Genomic DNA, 20,662 nt, shown 5'->3' with positions numbered 1-20,662 from the left:
TTTCTCTCCCCTAAAATGTTTCATGGAACTTTGCCCTCATCCTCTCTTTTGTGCTTGTTATACTGGCCCTTATAGCTTTGATAACAAACTCAAATGAAATATATCTCTAGGGCCTGCCCATTAACTTATTATTCAGTCATTTCAGTTATGTCTGACTCTTTGTGACCCCATTTGGGGTTTTCTTAGGGGGAAAAAAACTGATAGTCTGTCATTTCCTTTTCCAGTTGTTTTCTGCTTTTTTTGTTTTTTAGTAGGAAAGATTACCCAGTCAGACTTGTGTACATAATTGAGAAAACCACAAGTTAGCATTATCTATATTATATTGTATTTTAAAATTTATTTTTACTCATTTATTTATTGACTTTGCAAAATATTTCCCACTTCAATTTAAACAGGGTCCATAACACTAAGAGTGTTTTGACTCATTCCATGTTTGATACCTGTGCCTTAGGGAATAGTTAGTAAAGTACATATTTCTCTCCAACTATCCCTCTCCATAATAAATTCAGATGATAAAATTGATAAGCAGATGATAAATTCCTTGAAAGCAAACTATAAATATATATATATATATATCCTATCTACCACTGAATATCATGTCCCATCTTCACATAGTGGTCAATGACTTGCTCAGAACTACACAAATAGTAGGTCTCTGAGGTGGAGTATGAATCCAAGTTTTCTTAAATCAAAGTTCAGTGGCCTATTCTCTACAATATGTAGCCTTTCTTGTATTTATTCAATTTAATAATCTTAAATTTACATTCCTTTGGGGAAGGGAGAGAAGTCTGAATATGAAAAGCAAATACAAGGACAAAGAAAAGCATTAAGCATTAAGAAAGAATCAAGCCTTGAAGGATAATTAAAAATACTGAGAAGGAGATAGTGAAGAAGAACTCCTTCCCAGAATAGAGAGATCACAACTTGTCCAAAGGCACAAGGAAAAGCAGAAGGGAAACCAAATGCCAAGTCTGATAAACAGCTGATGGGCCAGTTTGTCGGAACAGTATAGTCCATGGAAGGAAGTAGTGAGAAATAAATCTGGAAAGGTGAGAGTGTCAGATTACTGAGGGCTTTATAAATCTAAACTCAAGATTCTGTATTTTATCCTAAAGTAACAGGGCTCCAAGTAAGAGTTGTTGTTGTTGCTGTTTTTAGTAGGAAAAGTACCCAGTCAGACTTGTGCTTTTGGAAAACTTATTCTTCTGAGGAGGAGAAAGAAGAGGAGATTTAAGAAAAGAGGCTGAAGAATACAGGCCTTAGTTAGGAGGATCTGAGTTCAAATCTATTCTCAAATACTTGACATTTACCAGCTGTGTGATCTTAGATAAGTCACTTAACCCCATTTGTCTCACCAAAAAAGAGACTCTGACTACATATCTTATCCCAAGTGTGGTATCTGGCCCAAAGATGATACTCACAACAAATATGACTTTTTCAGTGTCTCTTTCTTTGGTCTCACATTCAAAGTGTGACTCAGAGTAGGAGGCAGATTTAGATCAATGCCCAGAACTCCACATTTTGTACTGAAAGGTCCTCTGGCTGCCAGGGTCCCCAGAAGCAGAATAATTCATTTCTTGAGTACTCATCACATTTAAGATCTTGCTCCAGGGCTAGAGACTATAGTTATGACTGGTTAAGTAGCTGGAGCTCACAAGCAATGAAGTTAAGCATGACTGACCTAGCCCCAAACCCTGAAATACAAAAATTAGAATCATTTTTAAGTCACCAGCCCTCAACCAAACATCCAGAAGCTATAGCACCCTGAAATTTCCTGAACTGCTCTGATCTCTGAAGCAGCTAGGCAAGATCAGGCCTGGTTAGTACTTGAGAGACTCTCTACGAATACTAAACCCACTACAATCTTTTCCTAAGGCTACTCAAAGTAATGATATCAATGCTGCATTTGGAGTCAGTCTGAGTTACTCACCACCTCTCCTGCTCTGGGAAAACACAACTTCTCTGGGACTCAGCTCTCTTCTGCAAAAATCCAAAACAAGAAGGCTGCACGACCTCTGAAGTTACTTTCCTATCCCAAATCTATGACTTTACTAATCTCAGAGATGATAGCTAATCCCTCAAGTAAAGTCATGCTACAAAAAAACCCTGAATGTGGAGAAGATAGCTGTATCAGGATAGTTAATTAATCATCAACAACAGATTAGGGGCCTTTGTTTCTTCTATCTCTGCTACTTTCCAGATCGCCTTCTCATAAACAGAGAAAGAGAAAAAATAGATGAATAGTGCTCCATGGATTTGGGGTCAGGGAGTTAAAACCCATCATGAAGAAAATGCAGTGGAGAAAGAAAGAATCAAGATTCCCTGAAGGCAGACAGTGTTAGTGGGAAAGTGTGAAATGCTGACTGGAGCTTCACATGGAAAACATATTCCATAAACATAAGTATCATGCTCATAAGTCAGAGCTTGAAATATACTGTTTAAAACTTTGCCGGTAAATCTATTATATAGACTTAATCCCAAATCACTAGATTCACCTATGTTTATCACATCTGTAAAATGGGGATAATGCTGATCCCACAAACATAAACATAAAATATTTATTTAATAGGTTTTGAGTGAATTCTACAGCATTAACCTTCCAACTACATGATGCATCATGTTTATTACTGTTATGTAAGGATTTCAAATTTATAAAGAATTACTGCTCTCTCCAACTAGTGAAAGTTTGTACATCCTAACAGCAAAGCTTCAAAATTCTTCTGGATGGCATTACAACATCCTTTATAACTATTGTGCTAATTAACAAGGATGGATCCTTAGTCAATTCTATATTTATATTGCAGTGATTTAAGAACTAGCTATAGGGGCAGCTAATTGGTACAGTGGATAGAGTACCCAGACCTGAAGTCAGGATGACCTGAGTTCAAATATGATCTCAGATACTTGACATTTCCTAGCTGTGTGACCCTGGGCAAGTCACTTAACCCCAATTGTCTTGGGGGGAGGGAACAGAATTGGCTATAGTTCATTTTAACCTGACATGTTGAAAAGCACTTATTTTGAACACACAGACTGGCATTTCCTATTAACCCAAATATAAATAATTGATGTTGAATGTATTTAATCAAACTTATTCTAAGGACTGGAAAAATTCCAGCCATTTCAACCAGTGTGTATTTAATAAGCATCTACTTTGCTCAAGGCATAATGATACCTGGGAATAGAAAAACAGTCTCTTCCTCTTGAAAATTCTTTATACAGACTACATATCATGGATAAAATGTAAGTTCACTGAGGGAAGGAATTGATTTTTGTTTTGTTTTGTTTATGTTTATTCCCCAGAAACTTTTAAGTATAAATCCCACTGCTGGCACATAATGGCTATATGATCCTGAGCAAGTTGCTAAATTTCTCCATTGCTAGTCATCTTGACTTTTATCCTGCCACTGATCCTAGATGGTTGTGGAGGAGAGAGTGAGGCTAACTTTGCACAGCTCTGCCGCACTTAAATTCAATTCACTTTCAAGTCAAGCTATCATCTTCATGGTTTCATAAGTCCTCTTCAGAAATAAAGGACAAACAACAACAAACTCCATGAATGACAGAGGAGGTACTGACTTGCTTCGGTAGAAGGAGCTGTCTCAACCTCAAGTTCCCTAAACTAATTAAATCATAGGTCTAGAACCCTCTCCCTGTCCATGCCCTATCTCTTACTCTAGACTTGAAAGGTAGTTGCTTAATGTTTGCTGAATTTTATTTACTTACAAGATAAATTACTTAGAGAAAGAGAGAGAACAAAAGAGAAAGAGACAGAGAGAGAAATAAGGGGAAAAAATCAGGAAAAGACTCCTCTAATATTGGCCCCTGAGTTGAATGCTTAGAAAAGCCTGGTGTGCACTAAGAATTTTCTTAATTCTAATTCCTCTTTCAATATCTCAATCTCAATCTCTCAAGTCATAAGGAAACACCAAATAAATGCCTGTCAACTTTTATAACACTGAATATCTTGGCTTCAATCTGTTAATTTCACATAAATTTAAATATGCAACCATATCATGTTAATAGGTCTACAAATGCTGCTGCATTTTGTTTCTGCAGGGAGATCTAGGGTCAAGAATACAAAGATTATCTACTTTGAGGTAGTTTTAAACAGGAAGGTGGCAAGAATATTACAAGACAGATGACTTTTCTTGTTAAGCATGAAATTTATCACTGAAAATAGGAAACAAAATCAATGTTTTACATATGGCTTTTAAAAAGTTTTTTTTTTTTTTTTTAAAGAAGTATTTATTTATACTTAATGGTTCCCTTAAAGGATCTAATGAATTCTAGAGACAATTTTTGTTTTTTCCCAACTTTAAAGGATGAGAAAAGAAGGAGAATTAAAAGTAAACAGTCAGGTTGTTAAAACAAGCTTTCATAAAATCCCATGGAAGCAGAAATACAAAGTGAAAGGGCCTATATTTACAAGTCTATTCATAGCAATACTTTAGCTATAGGAAAGACATAGTAAAAGATGGTAGAACAAATTGCAGTATTTGAATGAACTGAAATATACTGTGTCACAGGAAATGAAGGAGTGAATTCTGAAAAAATTTAGAAGACTTATATGAATTAATAAAGTGAATGGAGTACAAGCCAGAGGAAAATGTATACAATAAGAACAACATTGTAAAAAGAAGCAGTTTTGAAAGAACTAAGAATTCTGATTAAAGCAGCAATAAGAACAATTCCAAAGGGAGGGAAAAAGAGAAAGAGAATGAATCACTCAGGTAAATACTACCGAAAAAACAGAACAACTAATATCTATCAGAAATATGACCCTTAACAAATTAGTAACCTAACGAGTAAGTGTTTTCCCTGTTTGATTCTCTAAACCCTAAAGTGCTGGCTTGTAGTGGTGGAAAGGATTATTTTATCTGAGAGTTCCTTGTAACTATGAGAAAACAGATCTTTCCCCTTTCCATTTGTTTATATATGTACAGGTTTCTTTCTATAGAAATCTCTTTTCCTTCTTTCTCTCTTTCCTTTCCTCTTTCTTTGCTTCTTCTTTCTCTTTCTTTTTCTCTTTTTTCCACCTTCCCTCTACCCTCCTACTCCTTTGTATTTATAAGTACAAGTGTAAGATTTGATTGTACTTCCCTTTAATTTAACAACCATCTCCTCCACCCCCTGGTATATTCCTCTTTCATCAGGAGGCAGCTAGAATACTGGTCCTGGAATTAGGAAGAACTGAGTTTAAGTCTAGCCTCCAACACTTACTAGCTGTAGAATCCTGTGCAAGTAATTTAACCTTTGTTTATCTTAATCCAGTGGAGAAGAAAGTCATAAACTTTTACAGTATTTTTGCCAATAAATGGACAATATGGTCCCTGGAGTCACAAAGAGTTGAATATGACTGAATAATAATAACTTATTTTCTCAGATAGTTATAAAGATAACATGAACTATAACTAATGAACTATTATAATTTGCATAACAAAATGAGGAAGGAAAACCTATTAGGAAGCCACTGCAACAGTTTAGGCAAGAGATGATGAGGTAGAACTAAAGTAGAAGTTGTGTAAGACAGAAAAGGAGTCAAAAAGGCAACTAGGAAGGACCAAAAGAGCAAAAAGAAAAACTAAGTGATTCCCCCAACTAGATAATCAACTTGTAAATGAAATAGTAATGGTAATAATAATAATAATAGTTAATAAATAAGGGAGGCAACCTAAGCCTGTTATGGTTCTGCCTGCTAAAGCTCCAAATCTGTTATCATCTTGCCTGTTTGAATAGAAATAAGTATGACTGTGAAAAACTTTTGAATGTGTTTTGGAGTAATCTAACTTGATATTATCCATGTTCTATATTAGTGTTTGATTCAAGGTGAACCAGATAGCCCTACTGCAACTCAGGGGATCCAATAGTCTCATCTGCTTCCTGTAGCAGGGACTATAGATTTGCACTGCCACACTCAACCTTCCAACACTATCAAAATGTCGTTTGGACTGATTTTTAAAAATTCTCTCAATTTATGCCAAGAAAAAATTGATACTAAAAATCTAGGGCTTCAATCAGGAGGTTATGCAATGGACAAATCTAATACTTACATATAACTTTTTCTTCAGGTAAGACACACCAGAGACAAAACTTTCAAGTAAAATATTGTGACCATGTATGTCAAAAGATTAACTAGTATCCTGAAATCAAATATAATTGGGAAATATTTTAATAAATAAAAATACAATAAAATACAGATAATGTTGATATTCTAAGTCAATATGTAGTTGGCAAGAGATCCTTATGCAAACTTAGGGACCCCCTTTCTATTTGAATTTGGCACCATTTCTCTAACAGTGTTCTAGAACATCTTCACATAATCTGTATTAATATGCATCCTTAAGATAATAAAACAGGTAATAATAGCTTTAGAAAATATCCAAAAAGTCATATAATGTTAACAAAATATAGGGCTCACTATCTCAAAGCAGGTATATAAAAACCAATAGTTCCTCCTTAAAAAAATAATCATATAACAGGCTAAAATTTTATAGAATACTGTTCTGAATAAAAAGACATGATTTCTCAAAGCAATTATAAAGCTGATAATGATGGGCCTCACTTGCCCTGTCAAATGCAACTTACACTGGTTTACTGTAATATGGAGCTCATAAAATAGCTAAGATATAAGATGGAAGCCAAAGTCCCATCCTTAGGCAGCATCTACATTAACTCAACCGATATTATTTCAACAGAAATTCAACAGAAAACAAAGCAATGGTTGAGTCAAGTTTGCATAAATGGTATAATGCACGATTACAGTACCAAGATTAGGTCACTGCTACCAAAAGTTACAGAAAGTACATCCTTAAGAAGCTTAGATTTAGTAATTAATGCAGGTTTTGCAAGGAAACAGTAGAAACCATCCAGCAAGCTATAAAAATTTAGCAACCACCAAATACCTAGAAAGACACAACCAAATGACTAGAATAACAAACCAGAACATTGCTATTCTCCAAAAAGTAACAGACAAATCTATGGAGATTCAACAAACTCAATTGAAAGTAGTATATTATCAGAAATAGACTAATATTCATCATTATCCTCTTTTAATTGCACTGACCCATAAGAATTTAAGAAAAATATACATATTAAAAGTTGTCATACCAAATACAATCTCCAAATTAAATAATTAAAATTTTCAAAATCTTGGCAGATTAAATAATAACCATGTGGAACAAGAAGTCTATAGAAGAAGAACCAGCATCCCAATACTTTCATTCAACTATGAAAACAAAAACAAATACAAAAGAAAGATAATGACTTGTTCTAGGACCATTTCCATTTGAGCAACACAAAATAAATAAAAATAAAATAATAACAGGCATTGATTGAATTCATTCAAAGGAAACCCATCCAGTCCAACAGAAATTGTGAGGAATTAAAACACAATTCACAAGATAATAAATTGAATTGAAATAAATTTTATACTTGATCTGCTCCAATCTCTGCATTTTACTGATAAGAGAATAAATAAAAATTTAAGTGACTTGCTTAAAATCATACACAAGTGTGTACCAGAGTAAGAATTTGAATTCAAAGATTCCAATCCCAGAGCTCTTACAACATCATGATAATTTCTCCTTCAAAGTTTAGAAATATAGCAATAGGCTTTAAAATCACCTGGCTTCATCTGAAAGCTACTGACCAAGGATTTATTAGCAAATATATCACATTATAAAATAAGGTGCCTGTAAACATTCTGCTATCAGCACCTCTTAAAAATCTTTGTTTTCTTCTTCAATGACTGAAAATCCTGGCCATGGAAGGCAGGGCTATAACGTAAAGGCAAGGCAGTGCCAAAGAAAAGGCTTGGGCCAAAAAGAAAATCCAAACTCTGAAGCACCAGAGTTCCCCGCAGGCTACGCCTGAATGTGTGATAGTGGTGAATGTGTGCTGGCATCTGAGTAAATTTATCTGCTGGTTAATCCCTAGTGCTAAATGAGTTGTGTTTGGGGTGGGGGGAAGGGAGGAAAGGAGAAGAGGAGGGAGAAAGGGGAAGGGGGAGTGTGTTCAGATTTGACAGAATTCTACAAAGAAAACTAGAAGTTGATATTAAAGTGCCTATTCATAGTCAAATCTCCACTGGGGGAGCTAAAAATAAATTGCTCTGTCAGCATTGCATGTTCTCCTCCTTGGACCACAAGAAGACTAAATTTGAAATTTCACTTGAGACAGAATTCTGTGAAAAGTTGAAGATCAAAGGATACTTGTCCCAAGAGCTATCCCACTGACCCAGTAGCTTGAGTAAATTCCTAACTTGGAACAGACCCTGGGGAACAAAAAAAACCTATCACTAATAATTTAGTTTTATGGTTCACAAAAGCACTTTCCTATAAGAAACTTGTGAGAACAATGGGAAAATATTATTCTCCTAATATTACAGATGAGAAAAGAAGCTCCTAGAGCTTGTACTTGTCCGTAGCTGGTGGAAGCTAGAGGAAGGATCCAAATCCAAATCTCTAGAATCCAGGAACCATGCTCCTTCCATAATTTCATGTTAACCCTTAAAGTAGGAAAAAAAACTTCCCACATATTTAAAAAAACAAAAAAACAAAAACAAAAACAAAAAAAACCTTGCAAGGTTTCTTCCCCTCTCCCCCTCCTCATAAACTGCCTCCCTCCCAAAAAAACCAAACAGCTCTATTAAGGTTACTGATCATACAAAAGTTAATATTCCAAGAGAGTTAGACTGGGAGTAATCTAGTATCCACAGATATCAGATGTCTGGAAAACTGTGAAGCTGAATGGGAAAAAACTGCACCTTTATTTTCACTAACCTCTGATATTAATGAGATTTAGGAGAGCAAATAGTACCAAATGTTGGGGTTCGACCACGTAAAAAATTCACAATGGCCTCTCTTTGACAAAAGATTGGTTTATTTCTGAGGAGTTTCAGACAAAGCGAAGAGGTAAAATAGACACCAGAAATGGTAAATATGAAATAGTTAGGAGAGCAATAGGATTACCAAGGAAAGGAATATAAAAGAATATATTAAAGGAATATGCCATGAGATATGAGTATGCCATTGACTGGCAGTCTAAATCCATAGAGGAATTTAGCACCCTAAAAGAGTTAGCTATAAAAAGGAGAAAGACACCATGAAGCATAGGGAAGGGATGGGAGGAAGGATATCATGAGGCATGAGGGAAGGATGAGGAGAAAGACACCACTAGGCAGAATACCTTGGTGGGCTAACTCAAGAGGGATTCGGCAAAGATGGTGTGGACCATGGACAGTTTTACAGAGGAAATAGGAGTTTAACATAACTTGAATTTCTGACTGGATTCAGTAAGATAGGGTTACTCAAGACCTCCACACAGACTGGGACTATACAATTGAATTGATCCCCATCAGATCCCTTCCCTGCTTGCCTAGGAAGTAATCTTACCAGTACTTCAGGTTTCTTCTGCCAACCTTCAAGACTCAGGATCTCATCAATAATTGTTTGGCATTTCTTTTATTCTTTTAAATTCATTCTGAGAAGGGATTTATATGCTTTACCAGGCTTCCAGAAAAGTGCCTTACACCAAAAAAAAAAAAAAAAAGGTTAAGAACCCCTAAATATTTAAAGAATAAACTGATATCAAAAGCTTGAGGAAAATCACACAACTTAGAAAGTTGTACTGGCCTTAGAAAATAGATAAGATTCCATATGCATTTAAATATTTAATATTCTTTTCTCAACTTTGGTGAAATAGTACTTCTACCAGCTGTAGCTACATATTTTGGGCAAACTCATATTCACAACTTTAAGTTTTGTCAAAACTTAGACAAGATATAATGGCATGGGGATTAAAATTGTAATTACCATATTGGTTACTTTCACACCAAAGGAAAATTTTTCCCAGAGCCAAGGCTGCAGAAGGATCCTTATTTTGAAAGGCAAATAAAATATATACATCTGACTAATCTCTCTTATCCTCAGAAAAAGAATATAATACAGATACAAAAATATTATTACCCTTTTATTAAAATGTTTAAAAGGAATATAAACCATGCTAGAAAGAAAACCTCTTTTGCCTTCAATCTCATTTATTATGAGATCACAGTAACACAGATTACTACCTTAGTTATAATAGAGACTAATTCCTTCATTTTTCAAATGAAGAATGAATTACAAATGAAGACTTCAGCTTCCTACTATATGCAGAATCAAAGTTGGGATGTTCTATTGGGCATTAAAAGACTTCAAAATTTTGTCCCTTCCTATCTTTTTAGTCTTAAAAATAACCCTTTCCACAGACACTAATTCAGCCACAACTACCTGCCTTCTTAAATTCACAAATCTTAATCTCCCAATTCTATCTTTTCAATAGCAGTCCTGCATAACTGGAATTCTTCCACTTCACTTCCATCTTCTAATTTCCCCTTGGTATTCTTCAATATGCAGCTCTTAAAAGTCTCAGAAAGAGGCCTTTCTGGGTACCCTTCATTTCTAGTGCTCACTCTCAAGTTTCCAATTTATTCCATATATATTTTATAATACACAGTTGTTCTGATGTTGTCTCCTCCATTAGAATGTGAGTTCCATAAGAGCAAGATCCATGTTTTTGCTTGTCTTTGTATCTCCAGCACTTAGCACACAGTCTTTTTCATAGCATGCTTTTATTAACAAATACTTACTGACTAAAAGACTATTAAATCACTTGCCCACATTCATATAAGTAGCATAATTGGGTCTACACTAGGAAAATAATCATTTATCAGTTTGAGGCAACATCCATCAATATTTAAGGCTAGGTAAGAATGAGGCAGAGAATTTGGAACTATGCTCAAAGTTATCAAATTGTGCATATATTTGATCCAGCAGCATTACTACTGGGCTTATATCCCAAAGAAATCATAAAGAAGGGAAAGGGATCTGTATGTGCATGAATGCTTGTGGCAGCCCTGTTTGTAGTGGCCAGAAACTGGAAACTGAGTAGATGCCCCTCAACTGGAGAATGGCTGAATAAATTGTGGTATATGAATATTATGGAATATTATTGTTCGGTAACAAATGACCAACAGAATGATTTCAGAAAGGCCTGGAGAGACTTACATGAACTGATGCTGAGTGCAATGAGCAGGACCAGGAGATCATTATATACTTCAACAACAATACTATATGGTGATCAATTCTGATGGACCTGGCCATCTTCAGCAATGAGATGAACCAAATCAGTTCCAATGGAGCAGTAATGAACTGAACCAGCTATGCCCAGCGAAAGAACTCAGGGAGATTACTAAGTACCATTACATTGAATTCCCAATCCCTATATTTTTGTCTGCCTGCATTTTGGATTTCCTTCACAGGCTAATTGTACACTATTTCAGAGTCTGATTCTTTTTGTACAGCAAAATAATGGTTTGGTCATGTATACTTATTGTGTATTTAATTTATACTTTAATATATTTAACATCTACTGGTCATCCTGCCATCTAGGGAAGGGGGTGGGGGGAAAAGGGTAAAAATTGGAACAAAAAGTTTGGCAAATATCAATGCTGTAAAATTACCTATGCATATAACTTGTAAATAAAAAGCTATTTTAAAAAAAAGAAAGAAAGAAATGAGGCAGAGAATGACTTCTTTTGCCTAATCAAAATATGAAAAATTCAGTCAGGGAGGGAAAGACCTTCAGGGTTTCTGTCCAAAACAGATACAATCGCTATTTCTCTTCACCCAAAGTCAAAGATAATCTAAGCAATGACCACGTGGGGCTTGGCCTAAGGCTTGTTGTTGGCCAAGAGAACCAGAATGATCAAACTATAACTGTTAAAGATCCAGCTTTCTCCAGTTACATCTAGGGCCATCTCCAGTAACCTAGATCTATATCTTGCTACTGAACCAGATGGCTCCAAAGGAGAAAGTGAAGCTGGTATTTTTGCACAATCCTCCCTCACTTAAATCCCATTCACTCACATATCATGGCATCACATCCCTGATATCTGGTCTTCTTTGAGAATGAAGAACAAACACTCTACTAGACTTGTTCTCTAAAGAGATCATAAAAAAGGGAAAAGGACCTATGTGCAAAAATGTTTGTAGCAGCCCTTTTTGTAATGGCAAGAAACTGGAAATTGAGTGGCTGCCCATCACTTAGAGAATAGCTGAATAAGTTATGATATATGAATGTTAAGAAATATTATTGTTCTATAAGAAACAATCAGCAGGATGATTTCAGAAAGGCCTAGAGAGACTTAAATGAACTAACGCTAAGTAAAAAGAGTAGAACCAGGAGAACATCATACAAAGTAACAGCAAGATTATACAATGATCAATTCTAACAGATGTGGCTCTTTTCAATAGCAAGGTAATTCAGGCCAGTTCCAATGGTCTTGAAATGAAGAGTCATCTGCACCCAGAAAAAGGACTGTGGGAACTGAGTGTGGATCATAGCATAGTATTGTCACCTTTTTTAATGCTGATTGCTTGCACTTTGTTTTCTTTCTCTTTTTTTCCTTTTTTGATCTGATTTTTCTTGTGTATCATAACTGTGCAAACATGTATAGAAAAATTGCACATGTTTAAGAAACTGGATTACTTGCCAACTAGGGGAGGGGGTGGGGGGAAGGGAAGAAAAAAAAGTTGGAACACAAGGTTTTGCAAATGTGAATGTTAAAAATATCTATGCACATGTTTTGAAAATAAACAGCTTTAATAAAAAAAGAGAGAGAGAGAGAATAAAGGACAAAAGCAATCATTTATCATGAGATCATACAATTCAGATCTGGGAAGATCTTCCTGGGTTTCATAAAATTATTGTTTGGTCCTGCCTATATTAATAAAGTGATCTGATTATCAGTGTAAAAATTAGATAGTTATCAAGCACTATGTGGGAAGTACTTTACTAAGTCCCAGGGATTCAAATAAAAACAAGTAAGATAGTCCCTGCTTGGGAGAAGAAGGGGAGAGGTTGGAATACCTAAGGAAGCATGGGAGCTGTTGGTTCAGAAATCTGTAAGGTAGAGGCTTAGTTCCAAGGAAAATAAAACAAAAACTCGCCCATTATAAACAAATTCTCTTTCCTGACCATGAAAATGATAGAACCAGCTGCTACCCAAGAAAGGTAAAGAAAAGTTAGGGAAGTACTAGAAATGGGCACTAGAGTGTCATTTAGGAGTCAAGTCAAAAAACTCAATGGGTTCTTTGAATCCAAAGAAATCCAGGAGTCCTGAAGTGAAGAGTGGATTTTCAGTCTAAGGTGGGTTGAATAGAGGTAGAAAATGGCAGTAATCATCAGAGAGGGAAAACATGAAATACTATCAAGGGAATAGAATCAGAAAAAAAGGGTCTGATTCCTTAAAAATCAGTTTCTTCCCCTGGTCATATTCTTTTTTGATAGCCACATAGTCATTGCCTCCCTCCCAATCCAAGCTGCAATCTGCACTACTGTGGGCCCAGACAACATTGCCCAAAAGAAATACACATGCGTGTGTGCACACACACACACACACATCCCTACCCCTGCTCTTACATACTCAATAGTCTCTGACTCCTGGAAACTCATGTTACAAGAAAGGAAAAAAAAAAAAAAACAATTGTGTTAATTCAATATGGATTGTTGGATTGGGTCTAATTCAATGACAGTGTCATTTCCCCTGTTGGGAATTCAGTCCTTCTAAGTCTAAGTGATAATTAGAGCAAGCTGTGATCAAAGCTCAGGCAGGAAAGCTTAAAAACTTAACTCTCCCATAAACTATAAGTAATATTCCAGGAATGGGCCATGAACCTTAGTGACCCAATACTGAAGTAGTTATAATGACCTTCATAAAATAAAGTAGCATCAGGATGACTTCCTGACATTAAACTTATCCAGGGGAGCAAAATAATAAATTCCCAAATAAAAAAAAATGATGTGCTAAACTAAGAGAATAGCACTGATTTTCAAAAAAAAGGGGAAGGGGGAGAGGGAAAGGTGTTTTTATTACTGCAGGAAAAAATAATGTCAGCAGAAAAGAATGGCAACACCAAATATTGAGTTCCAGGAAAGAATGTGAAAAGCATTTACTCACTTGTATAAAGTGAGAACCCAATAAATCAGCTAAGTTTTCATAATTACCTGTACTTAGAAGAGGTTGACAGGCAGGTTTTCCTTTACCAAGTGCTGATTACTATCAGGAAAAGAGGTAACATGAGCCTTGCAACTTTCTCTTTTGAAACACTAAAATGAGCACTTGAATTTTTCTCCACACATCTACTGAAGGGGTTGATCTAGTGCTCAGCATGATTTATATGAAAGCTTCAATGCACAACTGGAAACAAGATAAAACAGGATGGCTTGTTCAGTTTGACATAACAGTTCAGGAACTAGAGAGCTGACCAACCAATTTCCTAAAAGGCCAGTCTATTTGCTTGATACATTGTTATTTGTTTTTTTTTTTTTCCATAGTAACCTTAGAAAAACATGAAGTAAAGGTACCAACTCAACAAATATTTTGAGTTCCTATTGTAAAATAGCATGCTAGGCAAATGCATTGAGATAAAAGATGTAGTATGTCATTAGTGTCATCTTGATCATGGTCAGCTAGCCACCCAAGTGAGTGAGAATAATAAATAGTCTGTCACAAGGAAGACAGGACAGATACACTTGGATAATTTGGGCACTGTGATTTCCTCATTGTAGTATGCTCTGCAACAATGTAGATTCCACCTCTTCAAGAATTGCTGAGTGGGAAAAATCATCACTGATGATGACTGAATTTAGCTAGGCTAGTCCTAAATTCAATTCAACAAACACTTATGAAGCACCAGTACCAAGCTGCAAAGCACTGTGCTAGGTGCTGAAGAGATAAAGTCAAAAATGAATATTTTTTTCCTATTTTCCAAAGGCTCATTTTATTGGGTAATACAACATATAAACAGATTATCAGGAGCATTAAGTGGAAGTTGGGTTAGATGTAAGGCAAAACATCTTCAGGATGAGAGCTATCCAAAAATAGAATGAGCCATCTAGGAAAGAAGTGAATCCCCTTCAGAGGTCTGTCTGTCAGGTATGTGATAGTACAGCCCAATCTCCACTATATTATTAAGTAAATCGAGTTAAATAAGTACATCTTTATGAGTATAAATGAAATTAGCTGACTATTCAGAGCATTCTTGAATCAGCATGCAACTAACTAAAGAATTCCTATGGTATCTCAAGGCTTGATATAATCAACACAATACATTCTATCACCCATGAAACAATACCATCTATGAAAAAGCAGTAGACTTGGAATCAGAAAAGCTGGCTTCTAAGATTTGCATGATACTGGATAGATTCGCTTTTCATCTGCTAAGTTAGGAGATTGTATCGAATCTTTAAATTCCCTTCAAGAACTAAAATTACAGTACTATGATTTCCAAACAGAATGGCATGAAAGAATTCAAAAAGGAAAAGATCTCACATAGGGTTTAAGTGAGACTATCATCCAGGAGGTAGTAACTAAACTAAGCCCTGAAGGAAGAAAAGGATTTCAACAGGTACAGAAGAGGATTCCAAGCATGGGGGATTGTTAAGATTCTTATAAGATACTAAGACAGTGCAATTGATAGAGACAATAATTATCTAATTTAGCATGGTTCAGTATGATTGATCTGATCCTACAAGGAGATGTTATGGGCCAGAACTTGAAACAAGATACTAAGTGGAACAGAGGAGACAATGTTTAAATCTAGTTTAGAATTGATTTAATCCTACAACAAATAATGGTTTCCCAGTGATATAATGATTGGTGTGTACTCAGTATATAGAATATAAGCAAGAAGCTCTCAGGGCCAGACACACAAGCCCACTCTTGGGGGAGGCAACAGATTCATTCCATCTTCCACCTTTGTGCTGGCTGGAGACTGAAGCATAAACCTTTAGATTCGGAGGGTGCTAGAGGCAGAAGCTGGCAGGGGCAAAGGCCTAGTGGCAGGAACTGAGGAGAGAGATAAGCCTCCAGAAAGCTAACCGGGCCGGAGGAAAGGAGACAAAACTTGGAAAGAGACAATAAAGGATTTGGACTTTAACTCCTGGCTGCATTTGAGGTGATTATTACTCTGAACTGAAACAGAAGTCCCCCAAGAAACCTGCTCCCAGAGAACATTATATGTTAGGGAAGAACATTACAGGGACAACATGGACAAAGAGCTTTTAAAAAAAAAAAAAAAAAAGGTGGGACAATCTGTGGAACAGCAAGCTGCCTGGTCTGGCTGAGGAGAGAATATGAGGAAGTTATAGGAAGCTAAATGAAGCCAGAACAAGGAAGGCTTTGAATATTCACTTGTATGAAGTTAGAGGCCAATAAATCAACTAGTTAATGGTGTATCGGTGTACTGCAGCTCTTTTTTTTTTTTTTTAATACCTTTTTATTTACAAGATATATGCATGGGTAATTTTACAGCATTGACAATTGCAAAACCTTTTGTTCCAATTTTTCCTCTCCTTCCCCTCACCCTGCAGGTTGACCAGTACATGTTAAATATGTTAAAGTATAAGTTAAATACAATAGATGTATACATGTCCATACAGTTATTTTGCTGTACAAAAAGGAATCTGACTTTGAAATAGTGTACAATTAGCCTGTGAAGAAAATCAAAAATGTATTGCAGCTCTTTCTGAGATGTTAAGAGTTTTCTATAGAAGAAAAACTGCTCAAGGATACCAAAAGCACATGTCTTTAATATGGTCTGCATATAACAGAAGATTTTTAAACTGAAACATCACCTGCTAAGTTAGGAGATTGTACTGAATCTTTAAATTCCCTTTAAGAGCTAAAATTGAAGGACAAAGGAAAAGAGCACATCTACATCACTGTCACAACAGAGCCAAGAATGGCTGGACAAATCACTGTAACAGCAGAGACAACCAGATCCCTGGAAGGGCAGAATGAGGTCAGGATTCATCCACCCCTGAAAAGCGCAGGCCTGAGGTGAGATGATCTCCAGGCCAGTGCAGAAGAAGGGGATCCAGAAAGCAGCACTCCCCGGACCCGACAGCCAGCGTATGCTACAAGCTTGTCACTCACTGTTAGCATGGGCATGCCTAGTTTTCTGTCTCAGACAACAGAGCTATTTCCAAATACAAATAAAAGCCAGGTTTTTGTTTTTGTTTTGTTTTTTTTAAACAAGAGCAAGAACTCAAACAGGAAAATCTCACTGATTTCCCACTTCTGATGTCCCAAGCCAGGTTGTTACAATTGCTGCTGTTCATCATCTCAGTTATATCTGACTCTTTGTGACTCTATTTGGGATTTTCTTGGCAGAGATACTAGAGTCATTTACCATTTCCTTCTTGGTTCATTTTATAGATAAGGAATTAAGGCAAACAAGATTAAGTGACTTTACCCAGAGCCACACTATCAGTATCTAAGGCTGGATTTGAATTCAGGAAAAAACACTCCATCAAAGAGGTCTTGACTATCAAAGATGCATTGGGCATGGAGGAGGCTGCAGGAGATACAGCAGAAAGAACGCTAGATTTGGAATCAAATCTAATAAGTTCAAATCCCACCTCTGCAACTTATTATAACCTATCTGATCTGAGATAAATCATTTAATCTCTCTGAGCCTGTTTCTCCATCTTTAAAGAAGGAAAGTATAGAAAAATCAGTGGTTCTGAAAGTGTGGTCTAGAGAATTCTGGAGGGGGTAGGAGGAATCCCTGAAACTCTTTTAGAGGTCTACAAATTCAAAATTAGTTTTTTTCTTTCTAATATAGTAAATATCTATAAATATAACCCACATAAACAAAAATTCTTTGGACAGATCCTTAATAATTTTGAATAGTACAAAGATACTGAGAACAAAAACTTGAGAACCACTGGAATAGATGACTTCTAAAGTCTGTTCCAGATTTATTATCTATAATCCTAAAAAGAAAAGATATGGAGTAGGAGACTCAGAGGATCCCACTTATATGGGCACAATCTTATCTATTTATCAAGTAGGCAGCAAAATCACTTGCTGTAACAGAGAATTGGATTGGAGTTAGAGGCTTATGGATAAAAGGGTTGCCAAGAAGCAATCATGATTAAGACTGGAGAGAAAAGCAATAACTACTATAAAGTTTGCAAAATGGTTTCTAAACACTTTCCTCAAAGCAATCCTGTGAGATATCTCCATTTTAAATAGGAAGAAACTGAAATTAAGAGGATATATAAATTGTCAATGATCACATAATTTAGGAAAAGACAGAGAAAGCTAGATTCAAAATTTGTCAGAGGCTTTCCAAATCCCCACAATGGATAATCTATTCAATTCAACCCAAAGATTTATTGATCACCTACTATTGTACTACTACTGTGATTCACTTTATTGTGCTTCAGATATTGCATTTTTGACAAATTGAAAGTTTGTAGCAGCCTTGCCTTGAGTCTATTGACACCATTTTTCCAACAGCATCTGTTTCCATCAACATGTTCTTTGAATCACATTTTGATGATACTTGCAATTATCAAAAAAATATATAACAATGTACATGAATGTGTAAAATTTTTCATCATTATTATATTTATTATGGTGATCTGTGATCAGTGATCTTTGATGTTACTACTGTAGTTGTTTTGGGGCACCATGAACTATGCCCATAGGAAACAGTGAACTTAATTGGTAATTGTTGCCTATGCTCTGATTGCTGTTCTGTTTTCTATTCCTCATTTTTCTTCCTTTCTTCAGGCCTCACTATTCCAGGAATCACAACAATATTGAATTTAAGCCAATTAATAGTGTTCAAGTGAAATGAAGACTCCACTGGTGCAGAAACTTCATTGTTGTCTTATTTTAAGAAACTGCCACAACCACTCCAATCTTCAGCAACCATCACTCTGATAAGTCAGCAGCCACCAATCCTGAGGTAAATCCCTCTACCAGCAAAAAAAAAAAAAAAAAAAAAAAAAAAAAAAATTCACTTAAGGCTCAAGTGATGCTGAGTATTTTTGGCAACAAAGTATTTTTTAATTAAGATATGTATATTTTTAAAGACATAATACTACTGCATACAGTCCAAATTTTATGTGCATTGGGAAACCAAAAACTTTGTGTGACTTACTTTACTGCTATATCATTTTTGGGAGGTAGTCTGGAACCAATCCACAATATCTCCAAGATATGCCTATAGATAACACACAGAGATAGGTGCTGGGATGCAAAGGGGAAAAAAAGAATGTTAATCCTGTCTCAAATAATTTACAAAGAGTTGGGAATGAGAAAGAGAGAAAACATGTACAAAGATAAATAAAACCAAGGTAGGTTCTAGAAGCAATGAATCTGATAATCAGTAGGGAAAGCTGGGAGAGGGAAGAGGAAAAGTAGGAGATGTGCTAGAACTATACTTTGAAGGAAGATAGGAATTGAGTTAGAAGTAAAAATACCTGGCTTGCAATCCTACTTCAAGTCCTAGCTAAGAGCAATCACTTAATTTTTCTGAAGCTTAGATTCCTCATCTGTAAAATGGGAGTAATAAACAGCACCATCCTCCCAGGACTGTTGTGAAGATCAAATAAGGTAATATATGTACAGCACTTTGCAAAACTTAAGCTATCTCAAGAGTCACCTAGAACAACTATTACTATAAATGGTTAGCAATGAAGAGGACACATCATAGGAAAGTCCAGAGGAAAATAACAACAAAAGGGATTAAGACAAAAAAAACAGCAATAATTATGAAAGGACATAAAACCTCTTTATCTGAAAGAAAAAGAATGAGCAAAGAAAAAGAACCTCTCCCACAAGAATTTATTAATTATAATTATTACAAATATTTCAATTATTAATTACAATTTAATTGTATTTGAATTTTTTTTTAATTGGAAAGAGACAGCATTGCATCATGAAGAGAAAACTTGGAATCAAAAAGTCCCAAGTTCAAGACCTACCTCTGAACTCATCGAATAACTGTTTATGTGACCCAGAGTCAACCAGTTACTTCTCAGTGCACACAAAAATACAACCTGATTCTCTGTTTATGTGTTTACTTATTTATTTACCTATTTATCTCTTTCAAAGAGTTCTCATTTTAGGGGTATGGCATAAAAGACCAGCATAGTATTGTCTTTTATTCTCAGAAGGAAAAAATAATTGGCTTTTTACCAGATCTGGGTCAAGGTATCTGTGGGGAAGGTTTAAAAATTACACTATCTCCTTATCTTAAGCTCAGAATATACCCTATTAACACATGGGATTTGAATTATTACAAAATGAAGTACCTGCAACTCAGAGAGCCATATTCTCTGATATTAAAATGATACTTTTATAAAACTTAATACTAAAAAAAGTCCCTCATTGCCCTTATGAGGTAGCTATGTGATACAGTGTTTAGACAACTGGACCTAGAATCAAAAGAATCTGAGTTCAAATTCAGCCTCAAACTCTCCCTAGGTGTGTGACTTTGGACAAGTTATTTAACCTGTTAGCTTTAGTTTCCTCAATTATAAAATGAGGATAATAATACTTTGCAAGGTTAGTGTGAGGCTTTAATGTAATATTTGCAAAGCATCTAGCCCAGTGAGCAAAACACAGTAGGTGCCATAAAAATGTTAGCTCTTATCATCATCATCATCATCATCATTATTTCCCTGTGTGCTGTATGTACTCTGAGCAACTATCTTGTCTGTCCTTATTCCCAGCTCTCTCTTCCTTTCAGATATTAGAGAAATCAGAAAAATGCTTAAACATTTAAATATATATAAATAGGTAGTCACAAAAGTGTGA

The 20,662-nt window shown here is 35.6% G+C and overlaps 1 protein-coding gene across 3 annotated transcripts in view; it reads right to left on the bottom strand.

Moving 5' to 3' along the window:
- STXBP6 (syntaxin binding protein 6) overlaps positions 1-20,662 on the bottom strand; it is a 330,415-nt gene that overhangs the window by 304,999 nt on the left and 4,754 nt on the right. Inside the window, exon 1 of one of the 3 annotated variants that reach the window (XM_051977328.1) lies at positions 9,396-9,466. The exons of the other annotated variants lie outside the window; for them this stretch is intronic. The gene's annotated coding sequence lies outside the window, so the exon portion shown is untranslated. Of the gene's footprint in view, positions 1-9,395; positions 9,467-20,662 lie in introns of those variants that run through there. 3 annotated transcript variants of the gene reach the window in all.

This window comes from Antechinus flavipes, chromosome 2 (genome assembly GCF_016432865.1).
Source record: "Antechinus flavipes isolate AdamAnt ecotype Samford, QLD, Australia chromosome 2, AdamAnt_v2, whole genome shotgun sequence".
Classification (NCBI taxonomy): domain Eukaryota; kingdom Metazoa; phylum Chordata; class Mammalia; order Dasyuromorphia; family Dasyuridae; genus Antechinus; species Antechinus flavipes.
Note: the sequence above shows the minus strand (reverse complement) of the source record. Positions and strands in the feature narration are given on the sequence as shown.